Below are 16,492 nucleotides of genomic sequence, written 5' to 3'. Positions count from 1 at the left end.
TAATAAATCCATTGAGGTCATCTACAGGTGGGGCTTCATCAATATCGGTGATAAAATCAATAATGTCATTGCCGTCCTCATCCAACAATTTTGCGTTTTCCTTAAAATCTTTAAACACATCATAGGATCTCTGTTCAACTACGGATGGTGCCATTAAATATAACTTATTCCACTTGAGTCTTCTCATTATCAGATTAAGCAACAATTGCATCTTACCAAGCCCAGATGGACCTATGATAATTGCTCTGATAGAATTTGGTAGCGATGGATGATGTCTGAATGGCTCTTGGTTTCATGTTGCTGAAAAATCAGTGATATCAGTGGTATACAAATATAATAAATAATATGAATTTGTATTGTGTTTGATACAGAGCATCCACCCCCACAAGTGGATTAACAACAAAAATATATATAAAAATAAAAAGCATGCGCTTACAGATAAAAAATATAAATTTATCACCCTTGACAAGTCAAGGAAAACAGGTGGTGATATTGCTGCTTCATTAGGACAATTACCAGGAGCTCTATGCGCTAAGTATCCAGGAGAAAAACATCTTCCTGGATATATTTAATGTGGTTCTGGAACCCAACTTGATATCCAACTTGGCGAGGTCAACCAAGACCTGGAGAGTATCTATTAAAAGTGATTAATCAAGCATGTCACATTCATGATGTAGCATATAAAACTAAACATTTACAACAATGGCATATTGCAAATATCAAGTTGATTCACTCGTTAAATTCCATACAAAATAAATCTCTCAAAAACTTGCTAGCTTCCTAGTAAAATCAGTGATGAAAGGTAAACTAATATTAGGAGCCTGTAATTAATCAACCGATTATTATTACAATGGAATCAATTTATTACAGCCCAAGAGGATACTGGAGTAGAGCAGCGATTAGTAAACTTGCTGATGCAGCAAATGTCACATGTTCTGTTGCTGCAAATCGGTTAGCATGAAGGCAATATGGTAAATTTATCTATCACCACCTAAACAGATTCAGCATGCACATTTTGATGTCAGCACTCCCAATGAAGTTCATCAGTCATATATTATGTTTTATTCACACGATACTATTAAAACACGTAGACATCAATCACTCACATACAAATACGTGTTGACTGTTGTTGACGTTGCAAGTGGGTATAAAGAAGCAGAACCACTATCAACTAAAACAGAAAGTGAAGTTGCATCTGCATTTGAATGAATATATCAAGGACCATTGCGATGGCCACAGTTGCTACAGGTTGATCTTGGCAAGGAATTTCTTGGTGCAGTAACATCTTTGATGAAAAACACAATGTCGAAATCAGACTAGGACATAACACAATTCATTGCGATCAGGCAATTGTTGAATGATTTAATTGAACACTTGCTGAGCAGTTACTTCGGTATCTGTATGTGCAAGACATGTCCTTGAACAAATTTCAAAAAGACATGAGATCTCGGGAATGGGTTGGAAGACTACCAAGTGTAATAGCAGCATTAAACAATGAATTTACTCTTGCAATTTCAATGAAATCTACCAATGCAATCACAAAAAAAACCATACCAATATGACATGACATGACTCATTCTCAAAACAACCAGTATGAGGTAACGTGACTGTAAGATATTAATATGAACCTGGTGAACTTTAAGGAGGTAAAACAAGAGCAACTGATCCTATTTGGAGTAAGACGACAAATACAATTTCCAGCGTGGTAAGATCCACGGTAGACCTATAATCTACAGACTAGACTCAACTGCTTCTCAATGTGGATTTGTATGTGAACAATTACAAGTACATTCTGAAGACACACAATTACCACTGCGTTCACTTTTGTGAGCTAGTGCCTTGATGTCGATTATATTCAAGACAGGTTGTTGTTGTTGTTCTGGGGTTTAATGCCATTTTTCAGCACACGATAGGCTATGTATGCATGGCAGCCAGTATTAATGGTGGAGGAAGAACCCGGGAAAACCCCGGGAAGAACCACTGACTCACGAGAAGCTACTGGCAAGCTTTCTCACATACCCACATTGGCTGAATCCTAGACTCGAACCCACACAGACAGAGGTGAGATGGCAGTGATCCATAACAGACAGCGCTTTAGACCACTCAGCCACTCGGGGCCCCTTCAAGACAGGTCAGCATCACATTTTCATGTGTGTGACCAAGACTACTAATAATTCTATCTACAGCAAACTGTCTCAGATTATTGTTTGAATATTGCCACAATATTAGTGTTACAGATCACACAATGATTATTCTGTTGTTGTTTCAGTGTCATAAATTCAGCATTCATTGATATCAAAGTTGTTTATTTTTTTCTCACACTGTTTGTAACTAATTTTTTTATTAAATTGTCGCCATTGCTAGCAGTTTGATTATTTTCTGTTAAGTCTATGATAACCCTCCAGAAATGAGATATTCTTTTGACTTGAGACACTGCGAGATAAACTAAATTTGACCATTCAATATGATCATCACTATACAAATATTAGTATCTGAAATAGTTAATCCTTGTGATGAATGAATCATTATAGCATATCCTAGCATCCATGGAGTTTTGTCCATTGTTAACGCACTCTCAGCAACACTCATCGGTACTAAAACAATATCATTTAACAAGATTTTCCTTACTATAGCAACATGGAATTTCAACACTGATATTTTGCAGTCGAGTATCTGCTGGACGATGACAAAATGGTACAAAACTTTTTTTTATGTAACAGAAATAATTGTTGTTCAAGTGTTTCACTATCTTTCTACTTGAAACTATCATCTGGTCTCCACATATTCATAAAATCATTCATAGGAGTTTCTCAACTTGTCTCATGCATCATTTCACACTGAACTTTATTTGGTTTTAGTCTGATTAATATCTTAAGCTCTCTTAATTCTGGATTAAGCGCTCTATGATCATCAGTTGTTTCCACATAATAACATTTTCAGCCATTTATGTGGAGACAATCCAACAGAAGGTGATGGTTGACCATGATTGCCACAAAAGATAACAGCAGTATTTTTTGTCCACAACCAATCAATAAATATTTTCAATGTCTCCAGTGACACTACATATTTCATCCCAGATAATAATGTTTGGAATATATTTTTCACCCATTTGTTCAGGAGTCCATATATCTCCCTTCCACCAAAGAAGCTGTGACAAGAATGAGATTTAACTCCTTGTTCGTTCATTTCTCTGGCGTGTCTGTGTGTGTGTCAAAACAACCATTTCTGAACAGCTGTTCAGGAATAATTCAATCACACGTGTTGTTTTACCAGAACCTTCCAGTCCAGAGATAAACGGTCTTATATCTGGTCACAGGATCAAATACTGGTGGTGCAGATGACAATTTTGATATTTGATTTTTATCGTAATAATAAATCTTTTATTTCAACATCGGTAGATTCAGAATAACTAAGTATCTTTTCTTGTTTTATTCTCTTTTCTTATTGATATAAAATAAATATGTGGCTACTCTAACAGCGGCATCAGGAAATCTGTTTATCATCAATAATAAATTTTTATAGAAACATATGCAAGCATTAAAGATCTTAAATAAGTAAACTGGGGGGACTCACCATCAGTGTAACTCACAATCGTACCTGATTTCGTTCCATCTAGCAAGCATTACATCAACTTATAAATGTGTTTCTCTCCACTGTATCAGCAATTATAAAATCAAGCTCAGCATTGTCTATAATTAATCTTGTACAATGTCATTTATAATCACATGATCCTCCTTGCGTGAATTTACCAATTATTTTTTCTGCTAAGATCTTTTGCGATTTTATTCTCAAAATCATTTATATCAGGATTTTCATCATCAGAATTTTTCTTTTGTTGTAGTAACCAAACTTGTTTCTGCATACTGTATAACTGCTAAACTTACAATTAAACAATATTTTTACATCAAGCACATATTGCAATAAAACTACTGAAGCCCAACCACATTAGCTACAATGTTTTCCAAATCAAACGGCAACAATCGGATGAAGATTTTTCGAAGCAAACTCGAATGACTCAATACAAGCGAATCCAGTCAAGTCAAAATTTGTTAAGGGTCTGTTTATCGCAACTCTGGTCATCTCATATCTTGGATGTCCAGATGTTTTAAAATATGAAGAACACACTCTCATTCCAAGAAAACTGGATAACATGCAACCATACCAACCCAGACAACATCCTGATAACTATATTTAGTATTCCACAATCCGCTGTGTCCATATTTAACACAACTGCATTATATTTCTTCAAGAAATTCCAACCATGTTGGTTTCCATGAATTTTACTTCTGAGCAAAATGAGCAGCAACTAATGGAATGGTAAAACAATTGCTCAGTAACTGTTCAGTCCTGTCACTGTCAGGGGTATATTTCAAAGCAAGATTGTTTCATTTCTTTGTGGAGAGATTGTGTATGATAAATATCTCCGTTAGGCTGGAAAACTGTTCATAGTTTCCATCATCTGAACTTTGAAACAACCATATTTTTACTGATATTTCTGATAAAATCAAACAAAATCCATTATAGAGCACAACAGTACGATTTTGTGGAAATATTGTTAAATCCGAAGTCCACGCATGCGCATTATGATCAAAAAGATTTATCGGAGCTCCTTTCAATTTATATTTTGACTCGTACAATATCTCTCCAGTTATTGTTTTTACCATTATTGGAAATTCTAATTTCTTTCCCAGTTCAGCGACATCTCTGATAGATGCCCAGGTACCTTTAACTGATTCTGTCCACTCATTTTTTTTTTTTTTAACATCTTAGATCCATTAAACCGTTTCCATGTATCCCGTTTATGAAGTGTTCTGTAACTTGCTCAGCTATACAATTTAGCCTGACAGTTTCATCGGTTTGAGATCATAAATACTAGGTTCATCATTTAGCGGATATACTGCATAAACAACTGCAATCACAGGATACGCTCATTCATAATATGGTTTGTCAATACCGGTCAACATTCCTGGTTTGGAATTTTTATTTAATTTTACAATATTTCCAGTGTGATGTAATCAATCAATACAGCTAGCAAATATTTCGATATTTGCAGAGTTCAATATATTTTGCCACATATAATATAACCAAATCAGTGTATTCCAAGAAATATGAATAAAAAAAATAATATTTCAGTATCTCCCGATTGTGTTAGATGCAGACACTCTGGATAAAGGGAGGTAACTCTGTCAAACAAAGCTGTCTCCAGTAGAGTAATTAAGCAGTTACCCCAATTGTAAATGCATAATATTATAATGACTACCGCGATTTTTTTGTGTGACATCGTAATTATCATATTCAGAAATTTAACTGCGTGGCTGTCAGTGGAGCAGCGTAATTTTGAACAGTGCAAATTAGACAAAAGGATATTTAAACCTTTTAACTTCATCCCTGATAAATTTATAAAAATAGTAAGTCAGGCCTCAACTACATGTGTAATACAGCTAAGTTAATTTTAGAGCTCTACGTAAGATAGCTCTGCATAGACCAGCATATACTTTAACTTCCAATGACATCCGGCAAAAACATGTGATTATTTTATACGGCATGTTTAGACTTGAAATAAAATCAACGATGCAGTTTACAACAATTATTATTTCAGTATTTCATTATCACTTGTAGGAATCCAGCACAGGTAACTTCAAAACAATTTCTGAAACAAATTCCACAAGGATGTTCTGTGGCACAATGTTAGCATGGCAGATTCTCATACTTGAGGTCTGGCATTCCAATACTGTGTCTGACAAATGTCGAGGACGGTGAACATTTTACAAATTTTCATTAAAAAGTTGGGGCCTTCCCCATTTGCTCGAACTCAAAGTTAAACAGAAAAAAGTACACATTCCCACCATGTCACCATGTGGTAGGTGCATTCTCCTGGGGTTGATTATTTGATTATGTGGAAGGGTGTGCAGAAATCTGTTGAACGTGGAAAAAGCCCCCGTGTTTTTGCTGTGCTATTTTTAGAATTAAGTAAGTGTTGTGCAATCCACAGAATTAAGTTAATGTTGTACTGTCCATAGAATTAAGATTATATATACTGTAAATATGTACCCTTTGCTAGAATATCATTTGGTAATCTAGGATTTCACATGGGAGTTGTGCCATCCTTAGAGCTAAGATTTTATATACAGTAAATATTTTGCATCGCTCTCTGGACCTGCTAGAATGTTTTACATCTAAGATTATATATAATGCTTCGAATAGCTTGATATAATGCTGTAAATATGCTACATCTGATCAACTTATTCCTGAAAAAATTATTTGTGATTTTGAATCAGTACAACAATGAAAATTTGAAGATAAATATACATTACCAGCAGAAAACTGATTCAATAAGCTGATTCAACAGTCTATGTTACAATCCCTGGCAACAGTCAAAGATAGACAAGTTGAACAATTTGTTTCACTCACACGCACAATTGAAAAAATGAGATCAGAATTGTCTCACGAATACAAAACGAAAAAGATTGTGAATATGAGCAAGACAGTTGAGACAGATTATGTCAGATTGTGAAACATACCATTGTAAACAAATTAAAAAAATGAAAGCGAGTGTGAAAGTGAAAGTGTTAACACCAAATAATAACACACGTAATATTTATTCTGATTCAGATTATTTGTTATTTGTGAAATTATTATTGTATGTAATTTTTTACTTTTGTCTGCCTTGACTTTGTCAAGGTGATGGGATTTTTATTATTTTCAGTACCATTTACCTCAGCAAATTATGAAATCTTACTGATAATTACAATTTTGAGGACCCAGCAAATTGACGAAAATCAGCATAAAAAATAAATTCTGTTATATTATTTGTTATTTGTGAAATTATTATTTTATGTAATTTTTATATTTTATGACTTGACTTTATCAAGGGGATGAAAATTTCACTATTTTGAGTACCATTTACCCCATCAAATTATGAAATCTGACTGATTTTCATTATTTTGAATATCATTTACCCTATAAAAATAACAAAAATCAGCAAAGTAAATTCTATTACAAATCTACAAGATTTATGAATTTATTATTATATAATTTTGTTTCCGATGAGATTTTCACAATTTTGAGAAATATTATACCTAGCAAATTATGAAATCTGTCCTATAATTATTAAGTACCATTTACCCCAGCATATTATAAATGTGGTCGATAATCACAATTTTGAGTACCATTTACCCCAGCAAATTATAAAATGTTGCCAATAATCAGTGAAGAATTTTATTTTTATTCTGATAATATTTATTCAGATTATAACATTTATTTTTATTCTGATAATATCTATTTTTTAATTTTATTCTGATAATAATATTTGTTCAGATTATAATATTTATTTTTATTCTGATAATATTTATTTTTATTCTGATAATATTTATTTTTATCGGAATCTGATGATATTTTTAAGCTGATCAAATTCAATACAAAAATGTGCATAATTCAGAACCTGATCTCTTTAACAAACAATTGTAATAATATGTTCTCGCTGCAGCTATTTACCTGTTCATGCGTTAACAAAAATTCTTCATCACTGTATTCATTAATAATTATATTAACACTAAATTTTTCTGTGTGGAAGTGTCGATATTCTGACAGCACTTTCGAGTACCTCCTTCTTGCATACAAAAATTCTCGCATGTTGATACATATATAACTCTGAAACATTTTTTATTACTTTCCTTGACTCTGTCACGAGCTTGAAGATCTACAAACACACAGATTTATATTAAAAACTTCATGTAGCAAATCAAGAAGGTGTCTGGTCTGGTCAGTAAGCTTGAAATGTATCTGAGACAATAGGGGATTATGACATCGTAGATAAACTGGATTAACAGGTTCTAATACAATCAAAATTCCAGGGGGTGTTTGAGGGATGAATATATGAAAAATATATCCCTGCTGGGCCTGACTGGATTTTTCAAGATCTACTTGATAACTGCCATCTATTGCATCACATACAAGACTGACTGCGATTGTTGATGTGATATTGGCAATTCCTGTTTAATTATGCCTGATGCTGCCGTATGGATCAGTTATATGTGAGAATACCTGCCGGTGGGGCTATTTTTCCCCATGATGTAATAATTGTTGGGTAGTATTCATTGATGCTATCAATGACTTTTTTTTAACTCGTCAGCATTAAATCCTGGTAATTTTGTATTTGTGTACGTATTCTTTTGGTGATGATATTAAGAACACCAGTAATTGTTGTTGCAGCTGAAACCCAAATTGTTACAACTGATGGCAATATCATTGTAATTTTTGATAGTAATACACTGGTTCCAGCAATAAAAACAGACGTCAAAAACACAATTATGTCAGTGACAAATACATGTCTGCGATATTTTTTTACTTATACTGTATACTCGTCAGCAATATTTTTCAATTTGATTTGTCGGTCACAACGCTGATCAGGGAGTTCATTATATTTTAAATAGGTGGCATTTTAGCGACTAATTTAAGACACCAATAGAAAATCAATTGAAAATCAATAGAAAATCAAGGCGAGTTTTTTTTCTTTGGGTTCCACCACAAATGCTTTCTCATCATTTTGCTCCAACATAACCAATTTATCCTTATATTTACCAGTGATTCTAGGTATACCATGAGACTTTCAAAACACAAAAGTAACCCCATTCTTTCCTGAAACACTGGTGGTATTTAGATCTAATCATTTATTATGATGTGAATATCCTGTTGCAGCAACTTATTACATCATTTTCTCGAAGTAGTCTACGACCTTCTTCAGTAAAGTGGGCTGGTGGTTTTGGATTTGGTTTTGGCCCAACAAGATCCTGACATCACCAACCTCCTCATAAACTTTGTCAATACTCTCAAGTACTTGTTGTATTTTTTCTTGTAATTGTGGTTCAACAGCAGTTAATTCACCTGGAAATTCTTGTAGAATCTTTTTTTTTAAATATAGTTCTTTCTGCTATTTTTCCAGTTGCTTTAGCGATTTGCTCCAATGTGGGAAGAAGATCTTTTGTAGCCTTTGTAACTCGTTCGGTAGCCTTTGTAACTGATTTAAATAATTGTTCTGCACCTTCTGCAAATTCCACCAGGTTCTTGACATGCTTGTAGTTGTTGCTTGACAGAATCACAGACTAGAAGATATTTCTTAGTTGCCTCCGGGTCACTGTTGAGCTAATTTAGATGTGTGAGATTCCATTATTGATATAATAATGATTTACTTACGCACACACCACAGCAGCTGGGGGGGGGGGGCTGGCTGATGACCAACAATGATTGTCCAGTAAACAGACATGCATACAAATTTGAACACACGAGCATCGAATAAAAAGTAACATAATGAGCTAACCCAATTATAGAAATAGAAATCTCAGTCAGTTTGAGGCTTTGGTTTGGTGTTACTGACCTTGTATTTTCCTTTTTCTGTAGGAAATTTTACTTTCGTGAATGAATTCTTCTAAAAAGTGGTCTGTTCACCCCACCCCCACCCCCCAATGCTCACCAAGAAACGGTGGAGGCTGAAATATAAGTTTAATTTGCAAGTTGTGTTAGAAACGCTATTTTTCATTGGGTATTTTGCTCATGCATGTGCAAAAACGATACATTTTTTTTTTTTGGTTGCTTTTTGGACCCATTTTTTTCATGTCCTGGCCACTTCTGCCTTGAAATTCCAAATCCTACTTTTTGCAAAGGTTTTCCTGTCTGTGTGCAGTTGAGACTGGTCTACCCTAGAACTGAGGCCAAAAAGTCTAAAATCCAGACACAAAACCCAATTCCAATGATGGGCGAAGTTTGGTGTTTAAAAAAAAATTGAGTCTCAAAACAGTGTTTTTCTGTCTGTATTCTGTAATGCAAGCTGAAAGTCCAGATTATTTGGTATCCTTGCAGAGCTACGTCAGTCTACTTTTCCGTAATACCACCCATTTTGGTGACCTTGACGCTACAGAGCTCGGAAATAGTGTACTACATCCTAACAAACGAATGTGGTGTCAGGAGTTAATGAGTTAATGAAGATGGAAAAATGTTTCATATCCTTCCTTTTTCCTTTAGAGGATGCCAAGTAAAAATGTTGAGCCCTAACAAAATATAAAAGACTTTCTTGATCATTCCCAGAACCAATATGGTCAAGACTATTGATTTCAATCGTGAATGGAGCCAATGATGGAAGTTGTCTTCTTTTGCTTAAAAAAACCTTCTGGTTGGCAATGGAGTAAAATCTGATGCTGCCCTGTTCTGTGGATGGGACTTGAAGCTCACTCTTTTGTCTTGCAGATTATGAGGCCAGCAGGGAAACCAAAGGTTCATCATCGGGTGTGTGTGTGTGTGTGTAATAATTAAAAGACCACAAAACACAAGACTATTTAGGCATTAGAGAGTGAGACATTGGTTTTTGTGGTTTAAAATACCTGTTCAGGTCTGCTAAGTGAGAATCTGTCCCAATGACTGGGCCTTTGAAAATATGAGAGCATTGGAAAGGGCTGCTCAATAGTCCTTAAAAGTAAAATCTGAGCATTATGCCTCTTGGAAAAGGAAGAGAATAATTCAGCTACTTTCATCGGTAATCAAACACGCATACAAATTTGAAAACATGAGCATCAAAGATAAAGTAAAAAAATGAGCTAACCCAATTATAGAAATAGAACTCTCAGTCAGTTAGAGGCTTTGGTTTGGTGTTATTGACCTTGTATTTTCATTTTCTATAGGAAACTTTACTTTCGTGAATGAATTCTTCTAAAAAGTGGTCTGTTCACCTCCCCTGCTGATGCTCACCAAGAAACAGTGGAGGCTGAAATATCAGTTTAATTTTTAACTCATTAACTCCTGGACATTTTTGTAATTTTTGCCTGAAATACTTGAAGGAAACACATTTTGGGGGCTGCTTCTGACTACATCCAAATAAATTTTTAAGCTGTGTTAGAAACACCATTTTTCATTGGGTATTTTGCTCATGCATTATGCAAAAGGGTACAAATTGGAGTTTTTGGGGTTTTTTGTTGCTTTTGGACCCATTTTTTTTTTCATGTCCTGGACACTTCTGCCTTCAAATCCCAAATCCTATTTTTTGCAAAGGTTTTCCTGTCTGTGTGCAGTTGAGACTGGTCTACCCTAGAACTGAGACCAAAAAGTCTAAAATCCAGACACAAAACCCAATTCCAATGATGGGCGAAGTTTGGTGTTTAAAAAAATCGGGTCACAAAACAGTGTTTTTCTGTCTGTATTCTGTAATGCAAGCTGAAAGTCCAGATTATTTGGTATCCTTGCAGAGCTACGTCAGTCTACTTTTCCGTAATACCACCCATTTTGGTGACCTTGATGCTACAGAGCTCGGAAATAGTGTACTACTTCCTGACAAACAAATGCTCAATAGCCCTTAAAAGTAAAATCTGAGCATTGTGTCTCTTGGAAAAGGAAGAGAAAAAATTCAGCCACTTTCAACAAAGAGAGACAACTAGGATTAACATGTTTTCTACTACACCAATCACTGAAGATTCTCCACTTGGTATTATAAACCTTAAGCATCAATCTTCTCCTACGCCAAATGGTGCAGCTGGCAACATTGATCAAAACCTTTCCTTTTTGTGTGGAGATATTGTCTGAGATGAGCCAAGTGTTGAACTATGCTGTGGCAGTAAGTCCCAGGCAATCAAAATAAACTGAGCAGTGGAGAGCCTGATCATGTAAGTCCTATGAGATCATCCTAAAAGGTATAAAAAACATATGATACCATTTCAAGCTGAAAACATCCACTGCCTTGAGCTGGGGACATGTAAAATAGAACTTGTTGTTTAGCTTGGTGGCAAACAAGTCCACCAAGGGAGTTCCCCAAAGCTGATAAAAGAGAGTCTGATATGGGCTGGTAGAGCAACCATTCCATTGCGATTTCTTTTCCTTTCCTGATGGACTATATGCCAAAACCAGACCTGCCAATATTGAAAAAATCAAAATCAGGAATTTGCCCCCTAATCACCATTAAAAATCAGGAGGCAGGGTAAAAAATGAGGGGGTATAAGAGCAAGGTGTATATATCATGATAAAGATGTTTGCATTTGTTATTTCAGTCCATTTTATGTTGCAGATTTGCATTTCTGCAAAAGTTCATCATTTATTTGTCCTTGGGTGCCAAATTTGCTAACAAGAACAGCTTCCAGGATTGATGCTGGCAGGCTGGCTCTTTGACTGGTTCTGTTTTTTTCTGACCATTGAGAATGCTCTCTCAGCATTGCTGTTGCTGTGTGGTATTGAAAGTATTGATAGCATTACTCTCCCAAGGGCTGACAATAACAGTTGGCCATATCCATCCCTTTTTTTTTCCTGTGTGCAACCCACTACAGGATGACTTGCTTATTCATGCAAGCAATGCATATGTGTTTAAACAATCTGTAGTATCATTTAATGACCTGGCCTTTTTCTCCAACCAAATGGAAGGTATCAACACTGATGATCTGCATAGAGAGTTTCAACTTTACCAAATCTACAATTCTGATGCATAACTGAATGTGAAAACAGCCGATCATCAGTGGCAGAATGCATGACAGGCCTCGTGAGTCGATGGATGAATGAAAGCAAATTGCTTCTCCCAATCACTCCTGTATTTTTGTTCCCATTTTTTTTCTTGGCTGGTGAAAAATCATCAGTAACTTCCTTTTCTTCTTTTTTTTTGCTTCTTGCTGAGAAACTTATCCATCATGATGCTGAGATTTGCTGATGGGGTCAGATAAAGAGAACCACTTTGAGACAATTTCTTTGTATTTGCAGATGAAAACCAGAAATCAAACTGGATATGGTTAAGTATTAAGAAACATACCCAACACAGAAAAACCAGAAACAGAAATAGGGAAACGGAAAATGATGTTTTTGTGAAAACAAATATGTTTTCTTTTTCTCAGAAGATGAAAAATCAGGACTTTTTCTTAAAAATTGGGGAATGGGGAGATAGGTCCATAAACCTGGATTTTCCCCTGATCTTTTCAATAGCGTTGTCAGGTCTGCAAAATATTCTTCCAGCTGAGAATGTGGCAAACTGGGAGTAATTCCTTGTGGAACTGCCCAGTGATGGAGTTTCCAAACCTCCATGCAGAAAGAAGGTGCATGCATATCTCCTTGTTTCCTGACACAGGCTACCACTGATGTGTTTTTGTTTTGGGTAGGCCATCACAAAGCAACCTCATAATTGGTGAGCACACATATGAAGGCCTAAGAACACTGCCCTCATTTTCAAATGGTTCATGTGGAGGGCAGAATCTTCCCAGGACCATGAACACTGAAGAATCAGATGGATGCCTCACCCTGAATCTGATCCATCATTTTAGATTAGAGTTTGTGTGGTGCATTGGGACTCCAGCCAGAAACCAGTCCTGATTTATGCACCAAATCTGATGATGGTGAAATCCCGACTTAGATAAATCAGAGCATTCGAGGGGTCACTGTGTGGCTTCCATGCTGCTAAAAGTAGAAACTGGAGGCTGTAAGTGCAGTCTTCCTAGTGGAACCAGGTTTATGGTAGAGTTCAAGGTCAAGAGCTGATGATTGGGTCTTTACTCTCAGCACTTCCAAATGGGATAGAATCTTGTCTACTCTATCCTGAGGGACATAAGACTAATTCTTTGTGACCAAATTCATCATCCTGTAAACAAAATCTCAAGAGTGGAGTGTGTGATTTGGATTTTTAACAAAACTTTAACAACTGTTCAGTCATAATGCTACAATGTCTGCAGTGTGGCAGTTTATCCTGACAACAGGCCGACTAGTCCTAACACTAACCTCTTAATGCTCAGCACCAATAGAGCAGCTGTTAGTACCATTTTTTAAAGTCGTCACTATGACTCGGCCATGGTTTGAACCCGCAACCTACCACATCTGAGGCTGATGCTCTAACCACTAGGCCATCAGAGCAGTCCTCGAGATAGAGTGAACTCCAATTTCTCTAAGCTTGGCAGAAGACCTAGCCTTGTCATTATGGACCATCTGCAAAACAGATCTAGCCCGAGGGATTCTATTCAGCCAATGTGAATCAACCAATCATTGAAATGCTGAAGGATTGGTATACCAAACCTTAAATGGGCTTCAACTACTCCCATGACCCTGGGAAAAGCTCTGGGTATGGATGATAGGCCGAATGGCACAGCTCAAAATTGGAAGACCTCCCCATCTAAGGAAAACTGAAGGTACTTACTGTCTGGAGGGAATATAAGGATATGACAATGCATCCGGAAGATCGATAAAGTCAACCCACTACTCAGATGTTATGGCACTCCTGACTGAGTTTGTGATCTCCACTTTGAATGGTTCCTACAGCATAGATTTATTGAGGAAGGGAAGGTCTATAATTAGATGGGACATTATCACCCAGTCTTTGGATCCAGGAGAAGAATTAAGCCAGAGATTGGTATTTTAACACCTTCTCAACTCCATCCATCCATTCTTTAATTGCACCAGATTTAACTGCTCAAATAAACAGAGGACCTTACAAAAGAAAGGAGATCCTGGAACCTAAGACAGTAAACGCTTTTATTACAGAATCGACCCAGCCACATACCATTACATGAGGCCAAGCCTGTGAAAACAAGTTTAGTCTGGCACCAACAGGAACCAAAGAAAGATTAATGCTCTTCTGGAGATGGAGTGAGTCAGCAGGGCTGTCCAGAGCTTAAATAGACAAAGAACCAGTTCAAAAACCAGATTAGATCTGCCAATCCTATTAAGACCTCCTCAGTAAGGTAATACAACTCTCCCTCAAGGGATCCCTAAAAATTAAAAACATCAGCTTAGACATCGAGAAAACCGCATGGAGTGGGTTAGGGAACTAGGATGTTTAATGACTGAATCCTCGTTTTACAATGATGTTGATAACAGCTGTTACTAGCGTGCTTTTTCTAATGAAGTTGTTTGTTTTTCTGCATAAATAACATTTATTTTTAAAATGTCCAAAGTGTAAACGATTGTTCCAACTGGTTTCAACAACCATCATGTGTGCACAAAAACGTGTATTGTCACCACTTTTTGTTTTATTGATTAGTCTGCTTCCCAGAGTGGTATTTAATAGTATAATGCCAGGTCAGGAGTCAAAGTAGCAGGGAACTAGACAAACGATCAATACACCACCAAAGAAGATTCCTTTTTCTTCAAAAACTAGCAAAATTTATTTCAAGAGACAATCGTCTACATTGAAACTCATTTTTGTATTGTTCACTTAGTATAATATTGATGTTGTAATTTCATTGCAAGTAATAGTGAAACTTCTTATCATCCCTGAGGATATCTCCAAGCGCCAGTTCAGGAATTCTCTGAAATTTACTTGCCCACAATGGTTCTTCTCTGTGAAACCAAGCTCTTTATTTTACAAAGTATTCATTTCTCTTGGTTGCCTAGCTCTCTTTCATCACAGATATGAATGAGTTGGTTAATTTAAGGTAGTTTAATTATGTTACACAAAAACATTTATAACAGTATTCAACTGATAAAGTGAAGTGAGTTTACCCGACATACGACCAGGGTAGCTATAGTTTAAGTATGTAGGATTCGCATATCTTTTAACTCTTCTTTTATTCCACCCGCTTTATTTGATTCAGAAAACATAATTAACATGATAATACAAAGGAGACAAGCTTTTAATTGGTTTCTCAGAGAAATGCTTGTGGACAAAGCTGTTACGATAGATGGACATATTTTACATTTTAAATACACATTGTATTTATGATGATTACACTTAAGAGGAACTTAAAGATAGAATTAAAAAACAAATTTCACTTAATACAATTTTTTAATTGGCATTTAAATATTAAGTACTGCCTACTAGGTGTAAGTTACATTTTCATTCATCAAAATTTCCATGAATAGCTTTAATTACGGTGTACTGAAAATTGTGTTTGGAAAGAAAATGTAATCAAATTATGTAATTCTTATTAAAATTTGATAATTTCAAAATGTTGATTAAAATTTCCAGGTCCTATCTACCATTTTCGACCATAAAATGGGTGATATATAATGTTTCAGTTACAAATTTTGACTGCAATTTTCTTCAAGTTCAATAAATACAGATGAATTCTTGGTATTTTCTGGTTTAAAAAAAATAGGATCCACACCTGACCCCACATTAAAAGCGGGTTTGTAAGTTATCAGGGTGCGAATTATTGAGGGAGTGGTGTACTGCTATAAAGTTGAAAAACGTGCATTTAAAAAGTTCAGCAGAGTGATTCAAGGCTAATGCACATAATAAACATTATGTTCCACTAAAAGGTTTGTAAAGTACACTTAGACCTCATTTATTTCCAGTACAGTTTCATAAACTACTGTTCCAAACCCTATGGAACTCAAAGGCTTCTTGCCATCCCTCAACTTGACGTAATCATTAACTTTTTTCCTCATTTCATATGGCTGTGGCAGTTATCTCTCACCATGAGACATACTCAAATCAAGACAAGAGATCCAATAAACTTAATTCCTGTTTCCCCCCTCCCCAAGAATCTGAATACTCCTTTTAATTCTTCTGCACTGACAAATAAAACTTTTTAAGAGGCTCATTTTC

The 16,492-nt window shown here is 35.7% G+C and overlaps 1 protein-coding gene across 3 annotated transcripts in view; it reads right to left on the bottom strand.

Moving 5' to 3' along the window:
* LOC149795516 (cGMP-specific 3',5'-cyclic phosphodiesterase-like) overlaps nucleotides 1-16,492 on the bottom strand; it is a 412,811-nt gene that overhangs the window by 143,007 nt on the left and 253,312 nt on the right. The gene's annotated exons all lie outside the window — the stretch shown is intronic.

Source organism: Sinohyriopsis cumingii, chromosome 7, assembly GCF_028554795.1.
Source record: "Sinohyriopsis cumingii isolate HCF-2022 chromosome 7, ASM2855479v2, whole genome shotgun sequence".
Taxonomy (NCBI): domain Eukaryota; kingdom Metazoa; phylum Mollusca; class Bivalvia; order Unionida; family Unionidae; genus Sinohyriopsis; species Sinohyriopsis cumingii.
The sequence above is the reverse complement of the archived record's forward strand: the minus strand, read 5'-3'. Positions and strand labels throughout refer to the sequence as shown.